At 42.7% G+C, this 10,389-nt stretch overlaps 1 long non-coding RNA gene across 1 annotated transcript; it reads left to right on the top strand.

Annotated features, from left to right (window-relative positions):
* The first annotated feature begins 2,200 nt into the window (after positions 1-2,200).
* LOC146504829 (uncharacterized) lies at positions 2,201-6,070 on the top strand. Its single transcript, XR_014877438.1, has 3 exons — positions 2,201-5,408; positions 5,799-5,921; positions 6,006-6,070. It is a non-coding gene; the product is annotated as an uncharacterized LOC146504829 (long non-coding RNA).
* Positions 6,071-10,389: the final 4,319 nt, after the last annotated feature.

The following is a 10,389-nucleotide window of genomic DNA, read 5'->3' as shown; positions in this document are numbered from 1 at the left end:
ACTCTCACACACACTAGCAGTTGTCATACTCTCACACGCACTAAGCAGTTGTCATACTCTAACACACACTGAGCAGTTGTCATACTCTCACACGCACTTAGCAGTTGTCATACTCTCACACGCACTGAGCAGTTGTCATACTCTGACATGTGCTGAGCAGTTGTCATACTCTGACACGCACTTAGCAGTTGTCATACTCTCACACGCACTGAGCAGTTGTCATACTCTGACATGTGCTGAGCAGTTGTCATACTCTGACACGCACTGAGCAGTTGTCATACTCTGACACGTGCTGAGCAGAAAGAGAAACCCTCAACAGAAGAGTTGAGAAACACAAAACTTGTGTGATCTGAATGTCCTGGTGAGTCTCCACCTGTTACAGGTGGGTGCTGCCTGCACTGTCTAAAGACAGCCCAGGCCAGGTGCACCACAGACACTTCAAACCTCATCTCAGGACAAAAACTAAAAGAACAACATAAACAAGGAGAAAAATTGCCTTAGAAACATGCAGGGTTAGAGGAGACGGCAGCCGTGTAGAGGTGAGCCTGTGTGAGTCCTTTTTCTTTTAGTGAACAACAGAAAAACAGAAAAAAGAAAGAAAACTTGCCTTAAATATCTGTAGGGTTGTTTTCTCTGAGACATGTTGGAATCTGTAAACAGTTACTCCGAAAAGGATCCAGATGTTTCAAAATACTTCTCTGGTGAACGTTTCAATTCTGCGAACATAAATGCTGTGATTAATGGACTAAAAGTCATCGCTTCTCACCCCTATTTATGGATTCAAGGATCAAATTGGTGGTAAGATTCTAAATATATGTGATGTCATAATCTTGTTAGTTTGGAATACACAAAACAATAAGCACAGTTGTACAGACACATACACACACTCCCAAAAACTAGCCAGCCCTCATGAGGAGGTTGCGACGCCCTCCAGGTGCGGGAAAGAAAGCAGGAAAAACCGGGAGCGGGCCGCCTCACCGCTCTTTACATTAATGGACCGCCCCAAAGAAATCCAAACACGGAAATGTTTTCACACACTTGTGATTATGCACAGAGGTCCATCCTAGCAGCCAACATCAGATCTCCATGCAGGCACACATTAATGGACATACATCTGCACACATCCAGAGATAAACTCCCCCAAAGAAATCCGAACATGGAAACTTTTGCGCACACTGCACACACATTCAGAGTTCATAATGTACTGGTGAGTCTCCACCTGTTACAGGTGGATGCAACCTGGACCGTCTCAAGACAGACGAGACCAGATCCACCAAAGAAACTGCAGATGTGAGGACATGTGTCTTTTTGAAATATATAAAACAGTAAACACAGTCGTGCAGACACATACACTCACACAGGCTGCGAAAGCCTAGCCAGCCCTCGTGATGGGGTGGACCTCCTCCAGGCCTCACTGCCTTCCCCTCCTGAGAGAAACCCTTTATAGAAGAGTTGAGAAAGACACAATTTGTGAGGCCTGAATGTTCTGGTGAGTCTCCACCTGTTGCAGGTGAGTGCAGCCTGGACTGTCTCGAGACAGACCAGATCAGCTGCACCACAGACACTTCATACCTCATCTCAGGAGAAAAACTGAAAGAACAACATAAAAAAGGAGAAAACGACCTCAGAAACATGGCCAACATCTGTTTGATTAGACTAACAAATAATGGTTGACCATTTTCAGCTGCTCGCCTAACCTTCAGTAGTTGTTCGAGGTCATTGAAACGCTTAGGTTTTATATATCCAGTTTCCTTGGATTGATAATCTGTCTCGTATTGAAATTGTTCTTTGGTCAGTTTTACCTGTTGCAGAATTTCAGGGTCGCTCTTGTTGACTTTAATAGCCACGATCTGTCTGTTTGCTCTGTGAATTGGTTAGAAACAAAACTGAACTTGTTTTGGTTTCTTTTGTAAAATGCTCTGAAAACATCTGGAAAGGGTTTGGGTTGGTGTCAGGTCAACGTCCGTTATGCCATAAAGTATAATGGGTGAGCGCTCGTATTATGGGTTTTGGGATCAAAGCAAAGCTACCACGTCATGAAGGATCGAAGCAAAGCTACCGCGTCACAAGGGATCAAAGTGATTCTGATGTATGCGCAGGCGCACACACACATGTTTGCTTATGTAATATTGTTTACACTAAATTTGACCGTAGGCAATTTAATATGAGTCAATCAAAGAAAATATTAGTTTTGGAGAATTTTGAAATTCTAATTAATTAATTTAGTCTAAAAGCAACATTTCTCTGCCTGGGCTGCCTTGTACCTCTGCACGTCAGTCTGTTTCAATGTGTGACCCCCCCTCCCCGAAAAGTCGGGGGTGAGCGCACTAACGTGCTGGAGGCCGTTTTAATGAGTGTTTGCTGGAAAACGAAAAATACAAGGAGTCTGCAAGAAGGATTTGTACGTTTTCACTGTGGAGGAGTTTGCGTAAGTCCTAGTAAATCATTTTCTCCAGTGTGGACGTTACACATGCTAATTTTTAAAATCGTTTTTATTATTTTGCTAGCTAGCAAACTCGCGGGATAAATGATTGAAATGCACTCAGTGTGATGCAATACGGTGCCGCTATTCTAACAGTTAGTTATTGCAGGGTAATTTCTGGAATATGCTGTGAATTTAACCAAGATTACACAGCAGTAGCAGTAATGCGAGTTACTTCCCCAAAGTGAAAGCTTTAAACGTTAGCCCGATGCTAAACTAGCCAACTCAAGCTTTCTGATTGAAGGCTAAAAGCAGCGTTGTCACCAAGTAAACAGAATATTGATTCTATTTTGGTGTATTGCTGCAGTTTTTTCAAGTATTAACTTGGTGCTTTTGGCAACCTTAGGGGGAAATAATGGTAATATGACTGATCCATATGGACACAAAGAATATAGACTTTTTTGTGCTACCGAAGTTCCGTGGCTTTCATTCAAAATCTGTTTATCGTTAAACAACTTGAAGATTATAATGGCTTCAAACTCACATTGAGGCCTGTGGGGCACTATCAGCCACTGAAACAGTAGACAAATGAATATTTCATACCTTAAGGCTGCCTGTTTATTTAAGGGAGATGAACAATACATTATAATTGTATATAATAATATCACAGATGATAGATTAAATAGGTTTTTGATAGATGCTTGTGCATTGTTAAAGTCTTATATGTTGAATTGATCTGAGTATGTCATCTGTTCAAAGCCTCTCCCAGTCAGTGCTGTTCTCTATGCCTGTCTTACTCTACATGATCTTTTTTAACATCAGCATGCTAAAGGACTTGTTTGGAAGAGACTGCTATTTTATACGCTAAAATATGTTTTTCTTCTGGTTGGTGAAAACACTTTATTATCCTCTAATAGATTTTTTAAATGCTTGGTGATGGTAGTACCCAAAACTAGCTGCATCAGGTACTTCCCTGTGTATTTGGAGAGGATCAGAAGTCCCAGGAATAAAAAAGCAACTAATTATTTATCTGCACAGCCGTACAAGTGGCTGACTGCTAGTTTGGTCCTCTGAGGCCGTGTCCTAGTCAGTGTGTCTCGCTAGATTTCTCTCTCTTCTGTTAATTGAGCCTTTTTGTTTGTTTTGTGCAGTTCTGGTTAATAAGTGAAATTAATAAAAGCCGCAGAAATATTTTCATTGCATTTCTGTTTGTTCTGTACTTGCTAACTGTCAGTTCAGAAGAAAATGTAGCTGCTGTTTGCCAACAAACTCAGTTCCTTTGCCCGATAATTTCCTTCCAAAAAATGCCTACATATATATTTATAAGCTGAGTTATTATATAGCTGAATAATTATATCTTTCAATTCATAACTAATAATTTTAAATTTGTGTCTTTTAGCTTCTTCTGCTTATTATTGTTATCCATCCATTTTCTTCTGCTTATCAAGGACTGGTTTACCCGGGCAGCAGCCTAAGCAGAGAAGCCCACATCTCCCTCTCCCCAGCCACCTCCTCCACTTCTTCTGGGATAACACCAAGACATCCTCAGGCCAGCTGAGAGATATAGCCTCTCCAGAGTGTCCTAGGTCTGCCCTGGGCCTCTTTCTCCTTTTCTCATCAGCCTCTCTTCAACGTGTAGGAATAGCAGCTCTACTCTGAGCCCCTTTTGAGTAACTGAACTCCTCAGCCTGTCTTTAAGGGAGAGGCAACACCCTTAGAGAAAGCTCGTGTTTTTCATCTGTCAGTCCTCTGCTCACCTGTCCCCAAACTCGTAAACAAGAGAAGATTAAAGTCCTCCGCTTGATGCTGCAAGTCATTGTTTTTTATTGTCTTTTTCTTAATATATTCAGATCATTCTAAAAATATCTGTACAACAGTTTGTTTATGCAGTCAGCATTTGTATATATACAGCAGTATTCTCAAACAAGCAACAGTGAACGCACCTGTGTGAGGCAAATTCCACAATCACAGTTCAATCAGTCCCCCCACCCTGACACTTTTTTCCACTTTAAGTGAGGAAATGGAATTAAATCTGACACATCTTTATCTTTTTTGGACATATCAACATATCTTTTTAAGGTTAAGAGAATATGGTCATCAGATTGGAGAAGCTGAACAATCAGAGCTGTGATAATGATATTTAAGGATATTTAAGGTGTGTTGACTGGTTCATAACGTCAGCTCATGTGAGAAAACATCCCATGCTAAAAGTTGCCGCTAGCTGCTGGTTGATGGTGAATTTATTGTGTGTTTCCACCGTCTGTACAGATGAAGAGTAGCAGAGCTGGAGATGAGGCAGGAGGAAGAGTTGACTCAATTCAATTTCACTTTATTTATATAGCGTTAATCACAACAACAGTCACCTCAAGACACTTTATACTGCAAGGTGGAGGCCCTATTGTAATACAGAGGAAACGAAATGATCAAAACAAGCCCTTTTGAGCGAGCACTTGGTGACTGTGGGAAGGAAAAACACCATTTCAACTGGAAGAAACTTCCAGTAGAAGCAGGTATAGGGAGGGGCAGCCTCTGAGGACTGGTTGGGGTTGAGGGGAGGGAGAAAGGACAAAGGACACGCTGTGGAAGAGAGCCACTCTATGAGCTGTTCATTCAGTTTGTGGTTTAGCTCGACTCCATGACGTTTCTGAACTAATGCTTTGCTCAATTAATGTTGCAATGAATTATGGGTGGATTTTACTGATATTCTATCTTTATGTTGTCACCAAACACATCTACAGATTTAGGATTAGCTACAGGCTCCTCTACCCCTGCTAGCCCTTCTGTCCTGCCCAGGATGGCGCCCCTGGTGCCCCCTCATAAGGTCCAGCAGTCCTACTGTCCATCCAACAGCTCCTTCTCCCCTCTTACAGCCCCTATGGGAGCTCCATCTGTGGTGGCTACAGGCCTTACAGCTACAGCTACGGTGGCGGCTACAGCCTGGGAGGATACAGACACACACCTCACCTTGAGGACGTCCCCCCAGCAGGTTTGTGCAGCAGGCTGAAGAGATGGAACAGGAAGCACTCACATATTCATATGAGTACATTTAGTTGTTTTGAGAGGTGTACTCAACACAGGACAGTGGCTGCAGGTGCTAATTGTTTTGAGTTCAAAGTAATTAAGGCTGCTGTTGCAAAGTTTGATCATAGAATCTGAAGCTGGTAATGTTCAGGGCTGCAGTACACGTGTAAAGATGAGTCTGCTTGTATGACATCATATGTGCCTTTGTGTAACTCAGTGGCAAATAAATTGGGTACCATAGCTCCATATGCCATTAGTTACTTTACAAGTGTAAGGAAAAGCAGAAGGACTTGTTTTTGGTTAAGACCAGTTAAAATGATGAATGTCTTTCATTCAGTTTCCTTGCTTGGTTTAGACACTAACTGGGCGAGCGAGGAGGACGACCACGTGGTGGCCAGAGGAGAATATGACTTTACAGCTGCTTCTCAGGAGGAGCTTTCTATGCAAGCTGGAGAGATGCTCAACCTCGCTCCTAAAGGTGATGAGCTTTTTACTGGCTGCAGGACATTTGATTCTGAGTGCTTTGACCCAAAACCTTCTGTTTTTGTTTTCCTTATCTTAGAAATAACAGATGAGGGCTCTTCTTTTGTGTGAGCGTGCCCCATGTTTACAACTATCTCCCTCGTGTGTAGAGCTACAGCCCTGTGTGCGTGGCTGGCTCCTGGCCAGCGTGGACGGTGAGACCACCGGCTCGTCCCAGCAAACTACGTTAAGATCCTCAGCAAGAGAAGAGACCGCCGGGCCACAGATGTGGAGAGGCTCGCTCAGGCCCAGCAGGCGAACACGCAGGCACCCCAAACAACCTCAGCTGCACAAATCTGTGTCTCTCCTGCAGCCCATAAACGTACAGCATCTACCCGCATCATGTACAGTACATGAAGGACCCGTCTCGTCAGATTCATTAGGCTCAGCTGTGTCCCCCTCCTGTGTTTCCTCGTTTCCCTCTGTGTGTATTTATAGTAGTGATGGCCAAACAAAGCTTTCTGAAGCTTGTGTTGAAAAACGATTCATTACTGGAAGCTTTTTAACACAGTCCTCTGTGGTGACATCTGCTGGTCAAAAATATGAAGAGCAGCTTGAATCTACAGAAAAACTGAACTGCTTCATTATGATTGCCCACTCTGCAGAGTGGAATTCACAATTCACAATTGGACGTCACTGATCACGTGACTGTGGCCAAACGAATCGAGCATCGACAGAGTGCTTCTGAAGCGGTGTGTTGGTGTTTTCGACACACGCGCCGGAGCGTCAGCTTCAAGCGGGCCATCACTAATTTATAGCATTCGTGCTCTTGTGTGCGTTACTGGTCCGTCTGTGTTCCTCCATGCTGTTTTTCCTGCTTGTCATCGTGTTTTAACTCCATTCCCTCGTGTCCAGGTTTCTTATCTGGTTCTCAGCTTTCCCAGTTTAGGTTTTCCTAGTTTTGTTTCTCGCCTCCCTCGCCTTTGTTTGTATGTCACTCTCCATAAATAAAGCTCACTCACATCAGCAGCGCCTGCATCTTGGGTCCTCCATTCATATCTCAACACGCAAACCCTGACATTTATTGTGTAGTTACATACTGCTAGGAAGTGCTGACAAAATATGAAATTATGATGCTGTTTATGTAGAGGCACAGTACCAACACAGAACAGCGGGGACACAGAACCAAAACCTAAGAACTAACATCACACATCAAGAAATCAAAGATTAATAAAACAAAACAGAAAACACTGAGCCAGCGACCCAGGACCGTGACATTCAGTTTCTCAAGGAGGAATCAAAGCAAACATTTGTTTCTTTTTATGAATAAGAGATTTCCTTTATGGGTTACGTGATGGTGTAAGTTCCAGCACAGCTCATTTAGTGTGCAGAAGTGCTCCGAGGCCCCTATGAAACACATGATTGAAAGAATCTAATAAATTAGAGGGTGCAGTAGCTGTAGTATGACTTTTTGTTCTCCTGCTGCATGACGACTTTACTTTTTTCTTTCTTTTGGTGGGAGGAAGTCGACATCTCAGTCCATTGTGACGTGCAGATCTTTGACTGGCTTATGAACTCCGTCAGGAGGAACTCAGCAGGAGAGGGAAACAAGGACCAACAAACCCGGCTTGGTAAAAAGGAACAAGAACAGAAAAAATCAACATCATTACACATCCCTGAGCTGGCATTTACACCACCTGTGGCGCTTGATTTATTGGTCACTAAACGTGGTGTGTGTTTGGTGCATCACTAGCTGCGTGTTCTGTGTTATTTGTCGGTCGTGGGGTTTGGGCGTTGATATTTGACATCACAGCAGAGAAGCGAGTCTGGCATTGATATTTGACATCACAGCAGAGAAGCGAGTTTGGCATTGATATTTGACATCACAACAGAGAAGCGAGTTTGGCATTGACATTTGACATCAAAACAGAGAAGCGAGTTTGGCATTGATATTTGACATCACAGCAGAGAAGCGAGTTTGGCATTGATATTTGACATCACAACAGAGCAGCGAGTTTGGCATTGATATTTGACATCACAGCAGAGAAGCGAGTTTGGCATTGATATTTGACATCACAACAGAGAAGCGAGTTTGGCATTGACATTTGACATCACAACAGAGAAGCGAGTTTGGCATTGATATTTGACATCACAACAGAGAAGCGAGTTTGGCATTGACATTTGACATCACAACAGAGAAGCGAGTTTGGCATTGACATTTGACATCACAACAGAGAAGCGAGTTTGGCATTGATATTTGACATCACAACAGAGAAGCGAGTTTGGCATTGATATTTGACATCACAACAGAGCAGCGAGTTTGGCATTGATATTTGACATCACAACAGAGAAGCGAGTTTGGCATTGATATTTGACATCACAACAGAGCAGCGAGTCTGGCATTGATATTTGACATCACAACAGAGAAGCGAGTTTGGCATTGACATTTGACATCACAACAGAGAAGCGAGTTTGGCATTGACATTTGACATCACAACAGAGAAGCGAGTTTGGCATTGATATTTGACATCACAGCAGAGAAGCGAGTCTGGCATTGACATTTGACATCACAACAGAGAAGCGAGTTTGGCATTGATATTTGACATCACAACAGAGAAGCGAGTCTGGCATTGATATTTGACATCACAACAGAGAAGCGAGTTTGGCATTGATATTTGACATCACAACAGAGAAGCGAGTTTCGCATTGATATTTGACATCACAACAGAGAAGCGAGTCTGTCATTGATATTTGACATCACAACAGAGAAGCGAGTCTGTCATTGATATTTGACATCACAACAGAGAAGCGAGTTTGGCATTGATATTTGACATCAATAGAGAAGCGAGTCTGGCATTGATATTTGACATCACAACAGAGAGACTGGATGTGATGTCAGAACCCTCTAAATTGTGTAATTTACAGATATTTAATTCCAATGATTTGACTGCATCATTGTGTCTTTGAGTTATGACCCAAACTCTCTTTCAACTTTGTGAATAAATTCACGTCCCCCTGTGACCTCATAATTACACCACAGTTCAGATGGGATGAATTAGTCATGAGGTCACACCAACAGTGACAACATCAGCAGTGACATCACTAAAGTTGCCAGGTGAGTCCATAAATAGAACCCGTGACGTGGAGCAGGTACCGCCGTTTTGGACGATGCCACAACGCAGGTATAGACGCAAACGTGCTTCTCGCCCCGTTCGCAGACGCAGGAGAGCCCACAAGGCCTCGGGTGTCCGCAGACGTGGGAGAAGATACCGTCGCAGACATTAGACAATCTCAATAAACATGTAGGATGAACATCAAAATGTGGTCCAATCAAGTTTTTTTTAGATAATATATGTTGTTGTTGTTTTGTGTGTGTTTGTTATCAATGTTGTGAAAAAAGTTAAGCTTAGTAAGCCATCAAGCACTGATTACTCGTAGAAGAGCACCAATAGGAGACAGAACTAATTAGAAGGTGTTATTATTCAGTCTGTACATCGAATAGAAGGCACTAACCACAAGGTGATCTTCAATGCATCTCTGTGTGAATGTGAACGGGGCGAGAAGACCCCCACTGACTGCATGTCTTTAGACTGTGGGAGGAAGCTGGAGAGAACATGCAGACTCCACACAAAGACCCCGGCCTGATGGGGTTAGGGTCCTGAGTTTGATACCCCAAACTGAACGCAGGACAGAGGAAGGGATGGGTGATGTTCATGTGTGCCCAGGTGTATGATGTGGCTCTTTGCAGTGACACAGTAAAAAATGTGGCTGTTTGTCTGTGACTGGTTGGCTGCCCCAGCCCTGGCCCTTCATGTATTTCAGTAATGTCTTTTTCTCCCGTCTCCTCCTCTCGTTTACATGTTTTGCCCTTGTGACCCATTCCTTCTGTCACGTGTGTTTTCCCCCCAGCCATCATGTTCTGTTTGTGCTTAGTTATGTCCATGTCTCATCTCTAGTCCTCTTTTCCCTCTGTATGTATTTACAGTGTACGTGTTCCTCGTCGGTTCGTCATGCTAAGTCTGCGTGTCTTATTCCGTCATGTGTCATGTATCACTCCAAATCTCACTGACTTTAACTGATAATAACTGTTTGCTGAGTGTTATGTCTAAAAGGTATTGCACAATCGCCTCTAGTAGAGGATCAGGTTTGTTTTCCACTGATAATGGATTTTAACATGACTGACCAATGATTGTGGAGCACGTCCATGTAGGATCTTATAAATACAACGAGCAAACGTAAATGTTTTAAAATGTTCAAAACTTAATATATTATATTTCTGAAGTATGACGGAAGGAAAAAGTTTCATATTGTTAAAAATATCCAATTTCATATGATCAAATTTATGTCAAAAAGTTCATATTTATTCCTCCTATGTCATGTGTGAGTACTGTACTGTAAATGTCATATATATCAGATGATACTGATAACCTAATGCTAATAACTATGCAGAGGTCTCTAGGCCTCGACTTTTATGGAGCATGTGA

Source organism: Neolamprologus multifasciatus, chromosome 13 (assembly GCF_963576455.1).
Source record: "Neolamprologus multifasciatus chromosome 13, fNeoMul1.2, whole genome shotgun sequence".
Lineage (NCBI taxonomy): Eukaryota > Metazoa > Chordata > Actinopteri > Cichliformes > Cichlidae > Neolamprologus > Neolamprologus multifasciatus.
Note: the sequence above shows the minus strand (reverse complement) of the source record. Positions and strands in the feature narration are given on the sequence as shown.